The sequence below is a fragment of the Haemaphysalis longicornis genome, unplaced genomic scaffold (assembly GCF_048455015.1).
Source record: "Haemaphysalis longicornis isolate Haplotype H1 unplaced genomic scaffold, Haemaphysalis longicornis Haplotype H1 scaffold_5, whole genome shotgun sequence".
NCBI lineage: Eukaryota > Metazoa > Arthropoda > Arachnida > Ixodida > Ixodidae > Haemaphysalis > Haemaphysalis longicornis.
Window position 1 is genome coordinate 164,900,389 of NW_027526385.1, and position 21,192 is coordinate 164,921,580.

Sequence of the window (21,192 nt, forward strand, 5' to 3'; positions counted from 1 at the left end):
CGGGAACAAGTGACAAGGCGTCGCGATTTCACTCTCCATATAATGCAACAATTTCGCGCAACATAGAGGAGTGTCATCCTTTGAAAAGAATTTAGAGAAATTGCCTTTTTGTTACTGTATGCCCTTGCGGATAAAGAACATTCTCACCGATACGCTATCTGGTTGCTTACCGAATGCTTCGTAGACGGAAAAACATAACATAATAATCTGTACACAGATAGTGTAGAGAGCATGCTTCATACTTATCTGCCGCTTCAATGGTCGGATGCACGCTGTAATCCCTACGTACAATCGCAGAGGTTAAATCGTTTTCTTGACATGCTGCCTACATTTTGTGTACATTAGAAATGAATAAGGTTTTGGGAACAATAGCTCGCTCATAATTCCCAGTGAGTGGCCGCAAGAAACCAAGCTAGTGAAAGCTGCTTTGCGATTTTTTGTATGTCTCTTTTCTTAAGCGAAAGGCGGTGCGGCAGGGAGGTGTTGCTTGATACTTGCCCAGGGCCACTTCTGGATTTTAAAGCACGTGAGAAGCACCACCGTTTTTTTTCTTATGAGCATTTTTATTTTTTTATTACCCCGGAAACTTTTATATACATAAAAAAATGGCCACAAATGATATAAAAAGGCCTTGGCAGCATCTGCCTGTAACTATACCATAAACTTATGTAACTGTACCAGATATCATGAAGTTCTCACAGAACGGCCACCGAAAGTACAGACATAAGACAACAATACAGGATGGGCCCACTTTCGGTTCCGAAGCAAAAAAACTAAAAACCAGCAAAACCTACAGAGATATCAAGAAAAAATAGGCGATACGCGAAGTTTCGGGTTCAAGTGTGGGAAGGACAATTACGTGACTGTAGAAAATATGAGTAGATGATTGGCGGTTATTTTGCCCCCACCTCCGTGGTACAGCCGTCGATTTGAGGGGGTGGGAAACTTTGGGATATTGCAATAAAAAATATTTCGTTGCTGAAGGGGGTGGCTGGTGTTTCGGGGGACGGCGTCTTCTGTGAACTTTTTTCGTATGTCAACTATGTGTATATTGTACACAAAAAATATGTCGAAGTTCCATTATATATATTCTTGTTGTGACTGCGATTCTGCTACTGCCTGTGAAACGAGTGTGGTAAAAATGTTCAAAAAATATGAAAGATTTCTTCACTGTCGTTCCAATTGTAACATTCAATCCAACATTAACCTTGTTTCAGCACTAACAAAAACAAATGAGAGACACAAGGAACAATGACTTCAGTTCACGGTATTCAATAATGTCCAGGCTTAGAGTGCTCTCCCAAGGTCTCTGCTGATATGCTCTGCACTTCACGGTTGCCACAAAGGCAACCAATGAAGACGCCTAATTGAATGGAAGCTGGAAAGAAGTAATTCGCCAGCTGTACAAGGTGTACTTTTCCAAAGCATCGAAATGTCTTTGCTGCTTTTAGCACAGGGTTAAGTGTTAACAGGTGGTAGAAATTATTTCGACATGGTTACCACTATATCTCCATCATGCCGTGCAAAGAGGCCTCAAACGTTCGTGCCTACGGAATGCAACCACCCATCGCTATGGCCTTCGGTTTAGGTTTTTTGGCACGTTAACTTTCTTTAGAACAGAGAAGCATCGTTCTGACAGCTTTTAAGGTCATGGTGTAAAATTGTTTATCAAGGATCAGAGCTGCATCTGCGCGAGGCTCAAGGAACCATCTGTGAGAGGACCCAAAAGAATATAAACCATCATGCTATGCAACTCACCTGAAATCTCACATGTGGGGAAATTCTGAGAAATTCGTCAGAATCAAACGCACATGGCTGATAGTTTCACGCGTGCATCCTGCCTTCTAACGATTTTTATTATGGCAGTTCTCCATTTTAGTAACAGTATGCCAGCAGTGCCTACACATTTTACCGTCTGATGCGCAGTCCGAAAGGACTGGCACGGAGGAAAATATCGAGCCGTTTGCACTAACGTGAACACTAGAGAAGGGTGCAGCATGCGGGTTGAAAATGTATGCTTGGCGGCTAGAAAATATTGCCTTTGTACATGAAACCGTTGGTGACAGAGGCGTACAGCTCTTCAGAAAAATCTCGTGTCTTTGAAGCGCGAAGCGTTCTAGCTCGAGGAATTGGAAAACAAGTAACCCGGTGTGTTCCTTTATTACGCGTTTTCGCGCACACAGATCAAACGTTTTTAGCGCGGGAAGATGAAAAACAAGTGTCCCGATGTTTTGTTTTAGTGCGCTATAAATTCTAGCGTTAGCCGTTAGAAAAATATGGCAGCATCTTCACTCCACTGAATTTTGGTTAGGGTGCGGAGTGCAGGAACTCGACATGCATCCAAGTTGCTCCCCGAATAACATGGTATTTGGGACCCGACCGTCATTCGATTTGAGCCGTGAGTTGTACCTTGATTATTCCTGAAATGAAACTTCAACTCACGGCTGAAATCAAAGTTTTGCATGATTTTAGCTTGGTGGTTGTGCGCGAATGGATGGACTCGGACGGACGTTGGGAGGTCCTAAGGTACTCCGCGCCGTTACATCCGAGGGAGTAAGCCATTTGACTCTCGGGTACTAACTCACGGTCGTAGCCGAATGGGTAAGACGACCGAGACTAACTCATTACATTTCCTGCCACCGAAGCGTGCGGACGCGCAATCATGTCCTCCACCGGAGCGTAAACAGCGACCCAGTATGGCCACGGAAACAGGGTAGATGTAGAGAAGATAATTAGTATCAAATTATTTTGCCTCAGTTGCCTACAGGACGTATTGTTCCAAATATGTTGTTTCTTCACGGGGAAATAAAACCCCTACAGTTTCGTGTAGAAGACTTCCACGACATGGTCGGCCGTGTTGGTACGCTCCCCGACGTGATTGCGCTGGGCGCGTACGAAATCAACCAGGTGTGGTCGAAAACCTTCAAGAGTGCCGAGGCCACAAAGAAAATTCCAGCGACCCGTGAGAAGAAGGTTAGGGGACGTCGCCGTCTCGTCATCAACCTGCAAGACTGCTAAGTGAGGCTAAGGCTACATATTCTACTGCAAGGCGTTGAAGAAGAGGAAGCCCGGGCAGCGCTCGCTACGTTCGGCAAGGTCATCGAGATCACCAAAGAAAGATGGTGGGTACAAGGAGTCCTTTAGAAGAGATCTACGACGAGGGGGTGACGCTGAAGCTAAAATCGGTCGTGAGTTTGGAAGGTTTGTCCCATCCAATTTGTGCGGCGAGGGAGCTGACCCTCCACGTCATACCGGGGAGCCGATGCAATGCCTACACTGCCAGGGAACGGGTCACGTCCGAAGATGCTGCAAAGTGCCACGCTGCTTCTCCTGGGGCCAGCGTTTCGGCCACTCAGAAGCGGAGTGCGTTCGCACTTGCGCGGCGCTCACTGGGCCTGTGGAATGCGAGGAAGTTCACGAGCACCTCATAGACGGGATCGAGGCGGAAGCGTCCGTAGAAGACACGGGACACCATTCGACTGCGGAGGATTCTACAAAAACAAGAGAATTCCCTCAGAGCTCGGAGCCGAGGATTTAGGACGACGAAGGCGTAGCGGTGTGTCAGCCACCTACGGGAGACCCCAAGCACCAGGCCGAAGCGGCGTCTCAGCCGTCAACGGGGGACGCCAAGCACGAGCCCGCAGAGATGCTAAGTGGTACAGGAGGCACAGTCAAGTGCCAGCTTAACACGTCGGGCGAAAAGGGCGGCCACAAAACCGCAGTCAGCAGGAATGACCCGCCACTGAAAACGAACCGGGGGCGATGGCTGTTATCTAAGTCTCGAACAAACGTTCATCGACATCAGGGGCTTCCAGAGACACCTTCTCCGTAGCAACTTCCGCCGGAGTCTTTGGCTGTGGTTAAAAACACGTAGCATCGTCTTCACGTGTCAGGTAAGCCCCAAGCGCCCGGTCTGTAGCCTTCATTACTGAACGGTAACAAGTAGGTCCATGAGCGTAGCAACGTTAAATGTCCGGCTGGTGGCATCTCGACAGGAAAGTCAGGTTTACCATATGTTAACAGAGCAGGACATTGATGTTGTAGCAGTTGAGGAGATAAAAGTCGAGGGGGTGGAGAAGACCGCGGGGGTGGTGCGTCATTTCTCGTCGAGGTACTATGCTTGCGTGAGTCATGCTGTGGAGACCTTCGCGTGATGACTACTGTTGCTGAAGGAACTACCGGGCCTGGCTGTGGAGGGTGCGACGTAGGCTCGTTCGGGCAGGCTTGTTGTGTGTGATTGCATTCTTGATGATGTCAACTTTCAAATTGTATGTGTATACGCTCCAAATACTGCAAATGACACGGGATTTTTTTTTGTTACTCTCAGGCAACACGCTGATACAGAGAGATTGCTCATTGTAATAGGGGAATTACACTGTGTACTTTCTGCCCGGAATAAAACAAATAACAACGCGCATAAAAATGCTAGTACTAATTTGTTATCCGAAACTGTAGCGGATTATTAACTTGTTGCTGTTGGAAAATGACAGCCGATTAACCACTTTCAAGGTTTCAGCCAAGCGAGGCTGGATAGGAATTACGTTTCGCTGAATTCAATACAGAAATGCCAAAGCTATGATATGCACGTGGTTTCTTTTTTCGATCATTGTTGGGTAAAATGTAGCATCGCGGTCAAGAAAGAGCCCCCTTTACAAGGGACCTATAAAAAAAAACTTCAAGAGGGCCGTGGCCGCAAAGAAAATTCCAGCAACCCGTGAGAAGAAGGTGAGGGTACGGCGCCGTCTCGTCATCAACCTGCAAGACTGCTAAGTGAGGCCTAGGCTACATATCCTACTGCACGGCGTTGAAGAAGAGGAAGTCCGGGCAGTGCTCGCTACGTTCGGCAAGGTCATCGAGATCACCAAAGAAAGATGGTGGGTACAAGGGGTCCTTTAGAAAAGATCTACGACGAGGGGGGTGACGCTGAAGCTAAAATCGGTCGTGAGTTTGGAAGGTTTGTCCCATCGAATTTTCGCGGCTAGGGAGCTAGGGAGGACAAAACATTTACGACGTTTGTTAAAAAGAAAATTGCTGAACATGAAGAAACACATAGTGATATCGGCGTGCTGTTGGAGTTAGGCAAGCAACAGATAAAAATAAAAGCCAAAGAACGGTGTAGCCGTATTAGATATGAAGGAGCCAAAAAGGAAAGCCTAATTAAAGAAAAACCCACAAAAATATATGTTAGAGGAGGGCAGAATTCCTGGGTGGCAAGGACGACATTGGACAGAGAAAGCACAATCTTGAACTTATCTAAGAAGTACACTATCGCGGTGCCCTTGTACGCGCGAAACCAGAGTTATGGGCAGTAGGTGAGGCGCCCGAAACGCCTGTGCTCGTAACACAAAAACCACATGCACAACACAATAACATCCATGATATAACATACATGGGTAAAGTAGCGCCTGAAAAAAGCGAAATCGGTGACGCTTTTCACGAGTATTACCACGCGCTGTTCCGTCTTAAGGCGGTGGACGCCGAAACCTTCAAGAGGGACTAACTTGACGTGCTGCCTCGTTTGTAAGACGATATGAAGGACTGGCTTAAACGACCTATGTCGGAAGACAAAGTGAAATGTGCTATTGAAAGTCTGAACTTGGGAAAGTCGCCGGGGACGGACGGGTTATGCATGGCTTTTTATAAGATGTTTAAATGCGAGATGATACCCGTGCTAACAAAAGATGCTTATAGCAGCGTAAGATGATAAAACACTGCCCCTTCCACGTCCCACACAGTCCTCATTCTTAAGACAGATGAAGTGGAGAAACTTAAACTTGTCAAGTCATACTGGCAAATAATATTAACAAACGTTGACTACAAAATCTTTATGAATGTTTCAGCAGAAATGCTTCCAAGTGGTGTCCAAAAAACAGTAGGGCCACATCAAACGTGTGGAATTAGGGATGAAAAATTTATACAAATATCCCTAAAGCAAAGTATGTGCTCGAGTGTTGCGATGTCTGGAAAACGGTGGTGGCAGTACTGCAGATTGACCTGAAAAAAATTCACCCCACCTCCCCTAAGGGAACCGTGAGGAAATGCGAATGCACCGGGATCAGCCCGGCGCCGCTTCCGCTTGGTCACGGCCTCGCGCATCTTCACCTGAGGATCGACCGAGCGAACGGGAGAGTGGGGCGAGCGTCGAGAGGAGAAGCACCGAAGCACCGCGCCTACCCGCGCCAACACTCTCCCACACACGCGGGAGCTCCGGCAAGCTCCCGCGATGCGAGCGCCCTCACACGCCCGAGCGCGCTCCTCCTCTCCACTCACTCGCCGCTGATCCGCCCGCACCACCTTCTCCGGTTGCTAGGGGAGAGGAGGAGCGCGTGCGCTCCCAGCTGTTGCTATGGGAGAGGGGGTGAGAGCGGAGAGATAACACCTGCGGGCGCGTGGACGCCGCACGGCGCCTGACATGGCTCGACTAAGAAATGCATTCGCATATCAATAGCGTTTTAGTGTGTGTCACACGAGATATTGTTTTGTATTTTCGACCATGTGAACGTTGGATTTGTTAATAAAGAGGGCGTCATTCTGGTGAACGGCAATTGCACTACGCGGCTGATCGTGAAGAAAAAGTTGGGAGCACCAACTGATGTGCAGCGTTCTGTGCGCCAGTGCTGCCCCTTCAGCCCCCCATTGTATTGCGTATACATAGAAGCACTGTGCATGAGTATTATCAGTAATAGTGCCGCCTGAGGTTTCTGACAGAATCAGTCAGAAGCCAAACTTTTGGCTCACGCAAACGCCGTGGGCGTTTTTTATATAAACGAAGAAAGTGTTTCGTTGGTAGTTGACACGGTCAAAAATTTGGCATGGTGAGTTTTGTGAACTGGGCAAACTGCCTAGAATTTTTATATGGGAAATGGTCATCAACACCGTCAGCCTTTGCTATTGTTAGTTGGGGAAACACCCTAGTGAAGTAGGTGGGTGTTGAACTGGAATATTACAGGGATAGTGAACCATACTGGCGTAGCCAGACACAGGCGTTGACGGGTAGACCGGGAAATGGAAGGGCGCAGGTTTGTCACTTCTTGCAAGAGCCAATTCGTTTACGGAAGAGAAGGTATATTATGAAGGTACTGCATTGTTTGCGAAGCAACGTCGAAAGGTTTCAGCGGTAAATTGCGGTGTTCCTTTGGGGATCAACGTTGGAGAGCTGCAGAACAAACCTGTTTTGATGAGTTCGAGATGATGACTTGGGGCTGGCGCAACTGTATGAGCGACATCTGGTGAACCGGTTTTTGCTTTTGCGAGATGTTCGCTAGCCGCTTTTGCAAAATATCATGCAAGCACGGCTGGCGCGTGCTATGCCAGAGTATCTAGCGTCGACAAGGTGCATGCCAGGCGGCATGAATGGGTATTTGATGGAAATAGTCATGATGGCCCGTTTCCTATTCACAGGTTTTCCTGCCGGGTATCTGCCCTCTATAACAAGCAAAAAACTGTACAAGGTCATTTGCTATGTTGTTTTCCCTGTCCCTGTGTATCGGTCTCATTACCCTTCTCGTCCAGGCGTAAATGTGCTGAAGCGCGTCAAAAGAATTGAGGTTCACCCTGGAGTGAAAACGTTTTTCTTCAAATTGCCCACAGACACTTTGTCTGTCGGAACCTGAATGCAGGATAGAGGGTTATTTGTGACACGGCGAACTCAGTGTCCAATTTGCAAGAAGCCAGAAACGATAGAGCACGTTTTTCTGCATTGTTGTTCTGTGGTATTTTTGTGCGATGTTCTCCAGAGAACCCTTCATAAGGAGTTCCCGCTGAGCCCCAATTGCATACGCTTTCTAGCTGTCAAAAACGAAGGAGGGGCACCCTTGGACCTCGTTATGTTGTAGGCCTTGCATAGCAAATGGTGCTCCCTCATGGCCTGGCCCCACGGAGATGTGGACGCACGCCCTAAGCGGGAACGTTTTCGTGATTCATATCACAGTACGTAGCAGTGCAGAATAGCAAGGCAACCCGCCGCGGTGGCTCAGTAGCTAAGGCGTTGCGCTGCTGAGCACGAGGTCGCGGGTTCGATTCCCGGCCGCGGCGGCCGCTTTTCTGATGGAGGCGAAAAGCAAAAACGCCCGTGTGTACGAGATTTCGGCGCACTTTAAAGATCCCCAGGTGGTCAAAATTAATCCGGAGCCCTCCACTACGGCGCGCCTCATCGCCTGCGTTGCGTCGGCGCGTTAAACCCCACAATCAGAATAGCAAGGCATACCCTCCTGATTGGCTGTCGGGGATGGAACCCTTGACTACACCTAGAAAATTTTAGGAAGACACGGGCCTCCGTAGGTTGGTGGTTTGTCGGTGGAGTTGCTCATGTAAATAATTTTGCTTTGTGTTTCTTGGCCGTGTCGAAGACCGGCGTCAAAGAAAGAAAAACGGACACTCTGTCTGGTCTACCAGACACAGGCTCGAATCCTGTCGGTGCTTATGTAATTTTGCGATTGCAAATGCTATGCGCACGGACGCGGACGGACATTGTGCGGTTCTTGGGTACTCCGCACATAAAAGTGTCCTAGTGTTTTAATACCATGGCTACACAAGACCACGACAACAAGAGAAGCCGACAGCCCGAGCCCATAACAGGCTTCTCCCCTAAAAAGAAGACAGGGCAAGGGGAGGTGGAGAATTGAAATTGAAGAGTTGTAGAATAAAAGTGCTGTGTGGGCAGAGTGCACCACACTGTTAGCAAAGAAGAGGCCTACCTAAAGGGCTAAAAAGACCCAAATTGCGAAATTGTGACGTTCGCAAAAATACAATAAGCATATTTCACGGTTTGACTATATCACAGATAAACTAGAGCATCATGGTTTTTTTTGTGCAAGTGTTCTCAGGTGACTTCCCAAGAACTTTGACATGTATTTATTCATCCATCTGTAATGCACGGCAAGATGGGCTTTATAGGTTTATATGGCACATATAGGCAGTTCTATGAAAGGCCAATTATATAACAAACGACTGTGAAGAGATGACACTATTCTCCACGGCTTCTAAGGTAAACATACATACGGAGTTACAAGGAGATATAGGTCCCTCGAATAAGCCCTATCTGCCAAATCACATTAGGAAGCCTCTTTCATTCAATGATATTATACTGCTCAACATTTGTCAGATCGCATCCTTTTGAGTGTTTTATGGAGTCATTTCCTTTCAATAATGTGCCCGTTCTTTGCAGTGGTGTTTTGTACTCAATATCTTGAGTGTCCATTCTCCAGATTTTGTCTTTACCAATATTTGCTCTCCAGCAACACCATTTTCTCTCGTTTCTCCCATTACTAATGCATGAGAATTCCTTGATGATTCCCACGAGAAATCTGTCTTTCTTTACATTCACTCTCTGCACTCAGTGCTTACTTCCCATTCCTGTATAGTTTAACTTGTCTTCGAGTCCTGGAGATTGTTAATGTACGCGTCGCACTAAACTCTTTGTTTCCACTTTCTCAACTTTGGTGACAGAAAGGAGCATTTAAAACAATGCTGTCACAGAAAGTGTTTGCCAATAAATGTAAGCTGTTACTTCTCACAGGCTCGCTTTCTTTGAAAAGTTGCAGTTTGATCAAAAATGAAGAATTGGTAAAATCCCTTCTTGTCTTTCCAAAGTGCTTCAACGAAATGTTTTATGTTGCGGCAATAGTTGAAAATGTTTTCCGTGCATAAGCTGTCATGTCACAGACATGTCATGTACAATCATGTCTTAGGCTGTTTGGACTCGGGTGCTAACCTTTCTCAAACAAGTGCATATCAGGACTCGAGGGTGTGGTGCAAGCTCGTGATTGCTCATTTTAAAAAGACACAGCAAAAGTCAATGGGAAAAGCAACAACTGAAATGGCCAAGAAAGCTATTGGATATATCCTTTCGCATTTAAAGGTATTGACAGCTTAGTGAGACAGATTTTGTGTACCGGGTATTGATTGTTTGAAGGGTTTGCGCGCCGAAGCAACGGAAGCGATGAGGTGCGCTATATTGGAGGGCTACCGATTAATTTTGACCACCGGGGGATATTCAACGTGTGCCAAAATCTCGCACACATGGGTGTTGTTGCTTTTCGCCTCCATCAGAAAAGCAACCGCCACGGCCTGGTGTCTATAATTAAGCAATTTGGCAACTTCATTTTACACTTTACAGCCAAGCACATACCAAATATCAACATAGAAGCAATTGTGAACTACCTTCCCTCCGAATGCAAACAGGTGGACACAGCAGTCTGAACTACAAAGAACATATATCTTTGACCCATGCTTTAGTTGGTAATCATTGAAAACTTTAGCTGTCAATTTCTTCGTTTGGCAACACTCAAATAGCCACGAACATGGCTGATCGCGCTACGGACATGGCGTGGCTCATGCCGCTTTGGCCGCACGTCGAAGAAAAATATAACACAGACGTGCCTGCTCCGTTTCAACCGATTTTTAACAGTGGTGTCATCGAAGTTGTTATTAAAGCACTCCCATTGGAGTCGAGGCATTACTTTGCGTTCGGCGGGTTAGAGCTTGGAATGTCCAACCCATATCATGCGCTTGGGTGCATGATATGGGTTGGACAAAAAGGGTGCGTCATCCTCGGTTCACAAATGCCGCTGCAGGTGTGCAGCCACACATGGCACCGTATGACACACAATTAGGGTATGAACCATTCGTGCTTTCCAAGCTCCGTTCTATGAGACATTCCATTGAAGCTCAATGTCAGCTGGTAATTTACTTGAACTTTTTCTCCCACCGATTTTTAAAACATCCATTTATAAAGTAATAATACAGCAAAATCTCAGTACAGAAGTCACATGATTAGAGGTTTTTGATTATTCAAAACGGTGTCAAAAATTCAATTATATGTTAATTTTGCTGAACCGCAGCGCACATCTTTCGAGCTTCACTGCACAGCATAAACGTGTTATGCAGTGAAAGCAAGTACGCGTGCAAGACATCAAATGAACAAAAGTTCTTTGAACCTTAAAACCCTTGGCTTCTCAGCATTGCTTCAAGCTTCGAATGATGTTTACTGCCTTATTCTTGAGCTCAGCAGGAAAGCTCAATATTAAGGAAGACCAAATGCAATATCTATACATCCCTTTGTAATGTGGCTTTATTCTACTCATAATAGTTGGGTCCCCGCTGCCACTTATTTTATTTTGCATTCTTTTTTCTTCATGAAAAATGATCCCACATAGCAATACCAAGAACTGTACACATCACAGAACAATGCTGATGAGTTCCCTGGTGAAGCCTATGGTTGAAATGTGATGACATTGTTTCTATAGCAGTATTTTATCATTAGTCGCTTGTGCATGGTGCCTTGCAATATGTCCCTGCTGGTGGATGTGGGGTCATTTTTAATGTTGCAAATGAAAATCCAACAGCCAGTGCCCATTAGTTTCGTCTAGTATTATGAGGTGCTTTATGGGAAGCATCAAACCCGTCTATACCCCTTTTTAGAGTTGACTAGAAGTAAAATAAAAAAAACATTATCGATAAAAAGTTCAACATCTTTTTATCAGCAGCTTTAGTGTTGCTACTTTCCACATATAGGTTTTTTCTGCTTTTCTTATTGACATTTCTGTTTTGCTGAGAAGGTGCATAACCAATGAAATCTTTTCTCTAACCTTTGGTAGCTATGCAAGTGTTAGAAAATATTTTACTAAATAAGGCAGCTTCAACTGAGAATAGTTGCATTAAGAAACATTAAAATCAATTTAAACTGATCATAAATTTCTGGCTGATTTTACACAAAGCTGCACATGGGATATGAAGTGCACCGCAGAGGAGGGCTCTCGATTAGCTTTGGCAACTTTGGAATATTTATTATGTACTGAATCGCCACACATGGCCATTTTCACTTTCTGCCTCCACCAGGAAAATGGCCACCAAATTAGATTGCTATTCTTACTAGTATTTGACGTATATGTTAAAATAATCTCGAGTATTATAGCCACAAAATTATTCTTTACAACAGCACCCAGCGGGTGCTGGTATAGAGAGATTGTGCACTACACCAGACACTGTACTACACTGTCGACACCTTTAAAATCTACAATGACTTCTACAAAGCAAGCTTATACTGGTATAATATTTCATACCATAATTACTGTGTGTTCAGAGCTCACGTGTGAAGTACGGATACTGCTGGCTCATCAAAAATTGAGGACGAGCACCCTTCCAGGTTCTGAAAAAAAAGAGAAAAATGCTTTAAACAGCATTAAGAAACAGGGTTGAAAGAAAATGAGCAAGAAATTATTTTAAAATATGGAAAGCAATGCAAAGAAAAATTTATTTCATCTGCATGTGCAGAAAACACGATCTCATTAAGGCTGGTATTGGGGTCTTACTCGGTTAAAAAGAGCAGAGCGCACTAATATAAATCCATCAGGGATCCTTCACAGCCGAAAATTGCTTGAGCACCTAAACTAATCACTGTTCAACAAACTCAAAAATATTAGAATTTGTGAAAAAACAGCGGTATGGAAAGAACACAGTCAAAAAAGAACAACGGGGCTAGCTTGTCCCGTTGTTCTCTTCTGTATTCGTTGTTTTCCGCTGATATTTCGTCTATTCAAACCAACTAGACCAGTCCGACGCCTTGGTATTGTTAAAATATTGATTGGCAATCCTTACAGAAAGTTGGAAACAAAGAAAGTGTACGGCAGGTGACAAAACGAAAACGAAAGCAGATGGGTTAACTTTTAATTTGAAGTGATAATATCAATAATAATGACTTGGATGAAAGTGAGCAGCAACGAAAGGACCATGATGCTAGCCCGACAGTCAATTTTGAAGCGAAATATCCGCTTTCAACGTAACATAGGCCAAACATGCAACAAGGCAACCCTTTAGGCACACAAAAACATACCATAATCGTTAAAAAAGTACAATTTAATTGAGAGAAATTGACCACAACAGATTGGAATTGGCGACCAGATACAGTTTCAGAAATACAAAGCGGCATCATTAAAAAATTTATGGTTCATGTGCAGAAACTGCTCATATCGAAAATTGAGATCTACATATATAGGACTTGCATGAATGTGCAAAGCAGCTTAATGAAAGTAGATGGGCTTCACCTACCACACTCTAATATGGTTATAAGACAAAATTTAGCACATGTGTAGGCTCCGGTTAGAACGGCAGATATGAATTTTGTTTTTGTGTATACCTAGTATTTTAAACGTTTATTAACTTGCAGAAAGAACTGTTGCTCGGCTGCAATTAAAGCTTTGTTGAGCGTCGTAGAGAAAACACAGAACAAGGGATACAATGAGATCCTGTGTTTTCTCTACTGCGCTCAACAAAGTTTTAATGGATTACCAACTCGCCCGTACCCACACGTTGTTACAACAAAAGCTTGCACAAGAAAAAGATCGCAATAAGACTAACACCATCATTAAATTCCCGAGCAGAAGCAATGACTACGGAAATTTCTGGCTTGAAATGTAGAATCGCAAAAAAGCCATTTTCAAGAGGGAACCTAATGGCTGCAGGTTTACTTTACCACAGATGGAATGATTATGTTGTCTTCATTACGAGCCTTGACTGCTAAAAAGTTCTGCAATACCATGGTCAGCCACACTTGAACAGCAGTTTAACCGGAACAAATTTATCTCGAGAAACTTGGATAAATTTTATAATGCGTGTTAGATGAAACAGAATAAATTTTTACCATCACAAGCTGAAGCTCCGCATATCCAAACTTTGGCTCATCTACAGCACAAGGTTGGCTCAACTGCACAGCCCAATAAATCTGCAGACATCCTACACAGAGGAAAAGAAACCCTACTAATGGCTTAAAGGGACACTAAAGGCTGAATAACTGTTAGCCCCAACTGAAATACCATGCCTGGCTCTCAGTTTTTGAATATCTTGTGTTAGGGCTGTTTGAGTCTTTCCGGCAAGCTCCAGGTGTCGCCAATGTAAGTGGCGGGGCGTTGTGCACAAGAAAAATTGTAGATGACCTGTGATTATTCTTTTTGTGGTTGCACTTTTGGTCGTGGCGTAAGACATTAGCAGTGTTATGCCGCAACCAAACACATAAGTGGGCAATGGAAGACCTTCTTCACGATAATTCAGTGTATCATTTCGCTCGCCCCTTCAACACAAAGTAGGCTGATGCAGGGGGGCCAATAGGTCAGTGGAGAGACAATAAACGTAGGCGTAGGATTGCTGACCGGCAGCGTTAGAGGAGCAAAACTTTTTGGCTGTCCCCCCGTCAGTGAATACAGCATTTCATGTTGTGAATAAAGCTGTAGATGTAGCCGTTTTGCTCTAGGTCTGTGATATGTCTTTATCCTCTCATATATTTTCCCGAGCAAGCCGCGCATAGAAGAGCCAGAACTAAAGAAGCCTTGTGTGAAATTGAATGGTACGACGTTAAGTGAAGGTAGCATCCAGTGTCGGTTATTTTCCATACAAGACACTGAGCCTAATTGATTGGGGTGTTTTTTGTGAAAACTAGGATCAGCAAGACATTTCCTATTATTCTTATTATCGTGATCTGAATTGCTGGCTCAGTTGACTTGAGTTGTCCCAGGAAGTTAACTGTGCCCATTGGGTGCAGAAAGCAAATTAAGACTGGACTCTACCTTAAATTTATTCCTACCACCCGGTTTCGTATTACAATGCCGTAGCTTTGGTTCTTCAATGCAGGGCAAGAGCTGTATGCCCGAGAGAAAAAATACAATTAAGCAAGAAAGGAAAACCTATTGCTGTGCTCAAGAAAAACGCTGCACCACCAAGTTTGTTCAATGCGTTAGAAGCAGTAATCCTCGATGTAGCGACAACCATGAAATTTAATTCCTTACACGTCGCTGGCAAAAAAAGTTCCCTCCAATCACCAACACCTCCCCTGCAACCTTCTTTATCAACAACCCGCAAGCACCTGTCTAAGGTATGGTAAAAGGGTACGCTAGACAATACCATGTATTTTCAAAAAGAAAGATAGTCCCACCGCCCACAAACCTACGTCAACTTTATTATGACTGGTGCCATGATCGGAATGACTATATAATAATTAAAAGCACAAATCACCATTTCAAAAATCTCTTGTGCGTGATGCCCCGTCAAATACAACGGCGATACCCCAAACTTCTCGAGACAACATTCGCAGCACAAGAGCAACGTAAGAAATCGAACATACAAGTGCATTAGATGAACAGTGCAAGAAAGCAGATCACCATACCGACTTTCGAAAGGTGCAGGTGATAGACACCGCGAAAGAAATTACTCCAAAGTCCTCCTTGAACCAGTGCACACGCAATCAAACTGGAGAAAGATGAGCAGATATGTAGCTGCCCTACCCCCTATTTGTGCCCCAGCCTCTGATCCCCTGCAGTAAAAAAATTTGTTCATATGTAGAACTATTGCTCTTGGTCAAACATAGACAGTCCTAATAAAGGAGCCAAGTTGGTTCGGAAACGTTGGGAACACTTCGGATAAAGTGCTTGGTTAGAGTAGTATATTTCTTTCCATCAAAGACAACGAAAAATTACAATGCAGTGCTTAGTTTGTTTTGTTCAAAAGATGTTGTGTTTTATAGTGCCCCGACCGTTTGTTCAGCAGCGAGTGATGCTGCATTTACTGTGAAATTATTCAATTTAGGTTACAATTTTTATTCCCCCATTATATCGTGTGTTTTAGGATGTTAGCAACGAAGTCATCGGTGAGTGTAATCAAACGAACTAATACTGCGTCACTCGGGTCTGTAGCCTTGCTAGCCGTCAGTACTCCCAGGTGGACCTACCATACTTATCCACGGACCGTTGTCTGCCGTTGCTTTGTTTTTGACCGTATCTACACCTGGCTTGTTTTTGTTACTTTAGAAAGTGATCGTTTTGTGAAACATGGGGTATCCCCAAAAAACAAGGTTACGTAAGACACCATCGCTTGCAACAATCAGTCCGTGCCATGCAAGACAACTTCAGTGCAGCGGAGTGCTGTTTGGCTAAAACGGGCGCAGTGCACGCAGGACCAACAGCAGTGCGCATCGGTACTTGTGTGTTTACATGTATTTTAGTACCTTTCATTGTCAAAATGAATATGCGTTACATTTAAGCGCAAATATCTGGTTCGGCAAGCTTATAAGCCCTGCCCCCGTTTGCGTTTACTTTTGCCAGCCTCAGCCAATCGCACAGCTGGGTACATATGACATCATGGGTTCTGTTGTGAGAAATGAGCTAGAGGGTCGCATGGAAATTTTTTTTCCTAATTATATAGCTTATTCAAGCGAAGTTCTCTTTATGATTGGTGTAAGAAATATTCTAACAAGGCACTCTTTCGAATGAACCAAAATTTTGTTTTGTCTGCATGGCCCCCCTTCGCAAATGCAAGGCGGCAATTTTTTTATTTAGGCTGCCTTCATGCACACTGTAGAGCTCTATTACAACCATAAACACTACGTGACTCCTGACATATTTAGAGTTGCCATAAAAATCAAATATACAAAGAAAAATCATTGCACACTCCACAATGTCCAAAAAGCAAAAGAATAATGTTCGGGTGAGCTACCTAAAACACTGCCACACAAGACCTCTGTGATGTTATGAGGTTTCGGAGACTCGAGACGAGGTACTCGGAGGTACAGATCAGAGACTGCAGCATGGGGTTTCGTAACTATACGAGGAAGAACATTTATGACTGACAATAAAGATGCCGGGAGGCGCAACACAAACGGATACAGAGTACAATTGAAATGTTCAGGTGGCGGAAATGATGCGGACAACGGAACAGTCCAATTCGTAACCGATAAACAAAGCGGAATGCGTGCAGTCTTACGATTCAACAAGTCTCGCTGCGGTCGCAGAGGCGAAGTGTTGACATCTGTGTTGTCAGGTGAAGCAGCGGATGCAGAGAGCTGCGGCATGATGCTTCCTCGGCCTCTTGTGGAGGGTGCGGACGTTGTGCCTGACTGTCCGGTCGACAGACGCAGGAAACCGTGGTTCTGGCCGTCCGGTCGACAAGCCGCAGAACCTTACGACTTGATCACTAACAGCGAGTGCGCTGCGCTGCCCTCCGATTCTCAACGTCTTCTTTCTCCTCTGCTTTCCTTTCATCATCACGATACCATTCAACCATCATTGTCTTTGTTGCACCGCACACCTCTAGTGGATTTTCCATAGTCTTTTGATTTTTACACCCTATCACATCACAATACTCCCCCCTCAAAGAAAGTTGCTGGGGCAAAGCCACACACACTTTCAAAAATAAAAATCAAAAGAACAAGGTCACATTCTAGGAAGTGTCTCGGAGTCTCGTCACAGTCATTTCTAACTACTGAAACTCGCACTAAAGTTCACAGGTTCATCCTGGAGGGACGCATCAGAGAAGAGCATACAAGTCCGAAGTCAGGAAAGGGGTCGTGCCGTTGGAAGCCGATTGGTTCAGCACATTCTTCCTTTCTCCTGTACTTCCAAAGGAGCTGACCACCAAGTTTCACATGTCGTGCCCTCATCCATGACTTGTCTGTCTTTGGGCTACCGTGTGATCCTGGGACAGATTTGTGGCCATAATTAATTCTCTGTTCACCCGGACTGTTTGTTGGCCCTTCCGCATCTGGGTTCTTCTTAGATGAAAGCGGTTGGCGGCCGAAACTCCTGAAAGTTCTCACTTGGCTTCGTTTAGCTCTCGGCTGTCTTGTAACCGTTCGTTCTTTTGCACCGACGGAGCGCTTCTCACGTCGATTCAGCATGCTAGCTTTGCGCTTGAGTACCCTCCGCTTCAAGAACAAAGGTATGCTCAACTTCCTCCTGGCGCGTTTTAGGCTCTGCTGTACTTCACGGCTTTTGGGGTTGTTCGAACCTGAGGTGTAGGAAGGCCTCTTCTCTTTTTTGGGCTTGTGTTTGCCTTCCCTCATTTTCCTCCACTCTGGAGAAAGGTTGGATTCCCTTTGGGTCTGACTGTATTGAATTTCAAAACACTCAGTTCTGGAAGATTCAGGACCTTTGTCAACTGAGCAAAACGGCGTATCTCTTCGGGTGATCGCTTCGCCTATAGCTGAAGCTTCTTTCACCACAATGTCTGATGATTTGGAGTCATCAACATTCAGAGATTTGCCTTCTGGACACCTAGCATGGGCCTCTTGAGGCACTAGTTTGCTTTCGAACTTGAAGGTTGGTATCCATGTGCTAAAAGTACTCTCATTAGCCGGTATTTCGCCATCCTGTTGGAGTCCTCCTCCAAAGGTTCCTTGAGCTGAACTGTCGACACTTTCTGGCCTGGAAAGATGCACCTGGCTGTCTGGTTCACGACCATCTACCAACTTGTAAGGGCCTGCCTTCGTGTTGGCAACCAAAGAGGATTCAGCCACCTTTCTCTTATACAGGTTTTCGAGAACTGCTAACTGGCGGTTCAGGTCTGCTAGCTTCTTTTCGTGGGCTTCCCTTAGCGGCTGCTCTTCAGCCTTGCGCTGTGCTTTCTACTTTTCTCTGTCTTTTTCGCGTTGTGCTTTCAATCTGGGACGCTCACTCTCGACCCACATGCGAAGTTCCAGCCCTTTGAGTCCCAGTCGGACTCCATCAGCAATAAGCTTTTCCAGTTCCTCGAGCCCCATGTTAACAATCTCAACCCTGTAGATCCTTTCCACTTGTCTGAGCCTGACTGTCCAAGGTGTTATGGGAGAGTCCTGTCGCGGACGCCACTTTGTGATGTTATGAGGTTTCGGAGACTCGAGACGAGGTACTCGGAGATACAGATCAGAGACTGCAGCACGGGGTTTCGTAACTATGCGAGGGAGAACATTCCTGACTGACAATAAAGATGCCGGGAGGCGCAACACAAATGGATACAGAGTACAATTGAAATGTTCAGGTGGCGGAAATGATGCGGACAACGGAACAGTCCATTTCGTAACCGATAAACAAAGTGGAATGGGTGCAGTCTTACGATTCAACAAGTCTCGCTGCGGTCGCAGAGGCGAAGTGTTGACATCTGTGTTGTCAGGTGAAGCAGCGGATTCAGAGAGCTGCGGCACGATGCTTCCTCGGCCTCTTGTGGAGGGTGCGGACGTGGTGCCTGACTGTCCGGTCGACAGACGCAGGACACCGTGGTTCTGGCCGTCCGGTCGACAAGCCGCAGAACCTTACGACTTGATCACTAACAGCGATTGCGCTGCGCTGCCCTCCGATTCTCAACGTCTTCTTTCTCCTCCTCTGCTTTCCTCTTCGTCATCACGATACCATTCAACCATGATTTTCTTTGTTGCACCGCACACCTCTAGTGGATTTTCCATAGTCTTTTGATTTTTACACCCTATCACATCACAACCTCATTCATCAAGGCAAACTAATAAAAATAATGTCTAGTTCACAGCCACTACGCATCTCCACTAATTCATTTGTTTAGAGCTAACGTGCGTCCACGCAAGTTTGGTGTGTAAACCCACTGCCACAAAACTAACCCGCCTGAATCACCACTTGATATACATTGAGGAATTCTTTGAATTGGTTTATTGTAGCAAGCTGTCTAGTTTAATTCCTTATTTCTATTGGCATTTTCTAGCTCCTAAAATCGCAGACCAGATACCTTTTACTACGGGTCATACACTGGTGACAATGAATATTTGATTTTACTTTAGAGAATTTTTATTTCTGTTTTATTGCTAACCAGCCAATGACCTGAAAGATCACATGCTCTTAAAAGGTAAGTTGGCATTTTTTTCCTGCTCGTAGCACAACAAATCATCACTTTTTTTATTTTGTTCACAAATTGTAATATTTAGAAAGTGTTCACCCGAATCAGAATGTAACTTCAGAAGCAGCACAAACAACAAGGCCTCAATGACTCTCACGACGTGGTTAACTTGTTTCTTTCACAAATAAACTGATTGCAGCCACACTCCACCCAAGACGAAAGTACCATGCCCTGTATGGAAATGAATATTTAAAAAGCTTCACGAGTTGTTTATGTGCTAAACACATACAATTGTGGCCTTAAAACAGAAGATGCCTATGTGGCACCAATCACTTGGGGCAGTGCTTGATCACAAACTAGGAGAAGCTGAAAAATGCTCCATGCGGTGCTCCAGCCAGTACAAACAACGAAAACGCAAGTTTGTAGGTGGGCCGTTGGCACGCTGCAACTGTTAAGATATTCTTATTTAGTAGAGGCTCTTGTTTTTTTGTAGGGCTGTTTATTTCACCTTTAACAAGCAGCCGAACTCTTGCAGGTTCTACTGTTCGTAGGTGCATAATAAAATGCCGCAATGCAGAACAAATGGTAGGGTTACCGCAATTTTCCTTTTCGGGGAATGAAAGGAATGTAGTTAATCTGCACACAACTACAATCAAACTACTGTTTTAAACTACTTCACTGCTCACATCAGCTTTTGACTGCTGAAGCACACGTTCACGTTGGGCATGGGAGCATTTTTTTAAATGTATGTCCACAACCTAATAAGGCATGAGAAGTCGCCAGAAAACGACGTGTCACCTTTAAATGGCACTAGTCTGTTCAAAACATGTAAATGGGAGAAAAAGACCCATAACGTGAACCGTACTTCCTATATGCCCTGATCTGGTATTGTTTTTATGCAATGCTTACACCTTACTTCAGTACATTAGCCAGTGATCTTTGAAAACTCATTGCGGGCAAGTTGGTTGCTTTCAAGCTCTAGTATCTTGCCTGTAATTGATGTGTTCAACCACTCGCAAATTAGGCGACGACGAAAATGTGGCGGATGCAAGAAAGAATAAGCACACGCCCAATCAGGAGTACGTGCGATATGCACGTCGGTTGCTTGAAAAAGGTGTAATGTATTGCTGAGCGGACTCAATGCTTGCACACGTCTTGGAGCGAACAGCAACGGCCTCGGCAGATGTGTTTGAGTCGTTTTCCTCTGAGGTGGTCAGCTCATAACATCCACGGTGCTTTCATGAAAAAGCGCCAGGCCATGCAATTAGCGCGTTGTAGTCAAGGATAATGAAGCTGATAATTTACGCTTTGAAATCTTTTTCTTTGTGAAAGGTTGTTCCTTCATTGGTGGTCCAGCACAAGTGTGCGTATATTGCAGCATTCAGAACCCCAATCAGGCCTCTTAAGATGGTACAGTCTGTTGAATAACTATTTGAGAAAGTGGACTGCAAGGATTGTTAATTCACACGGTAAACATAAAAAAATGGCTGGACACAGAACTTGTCAGGCTTCGTCAAACAGTAAGCTACAAAACTAATGACATTTTTGTGTAAACAACTAAGAATATGGCTTCGACGTAAACATGACTAACAC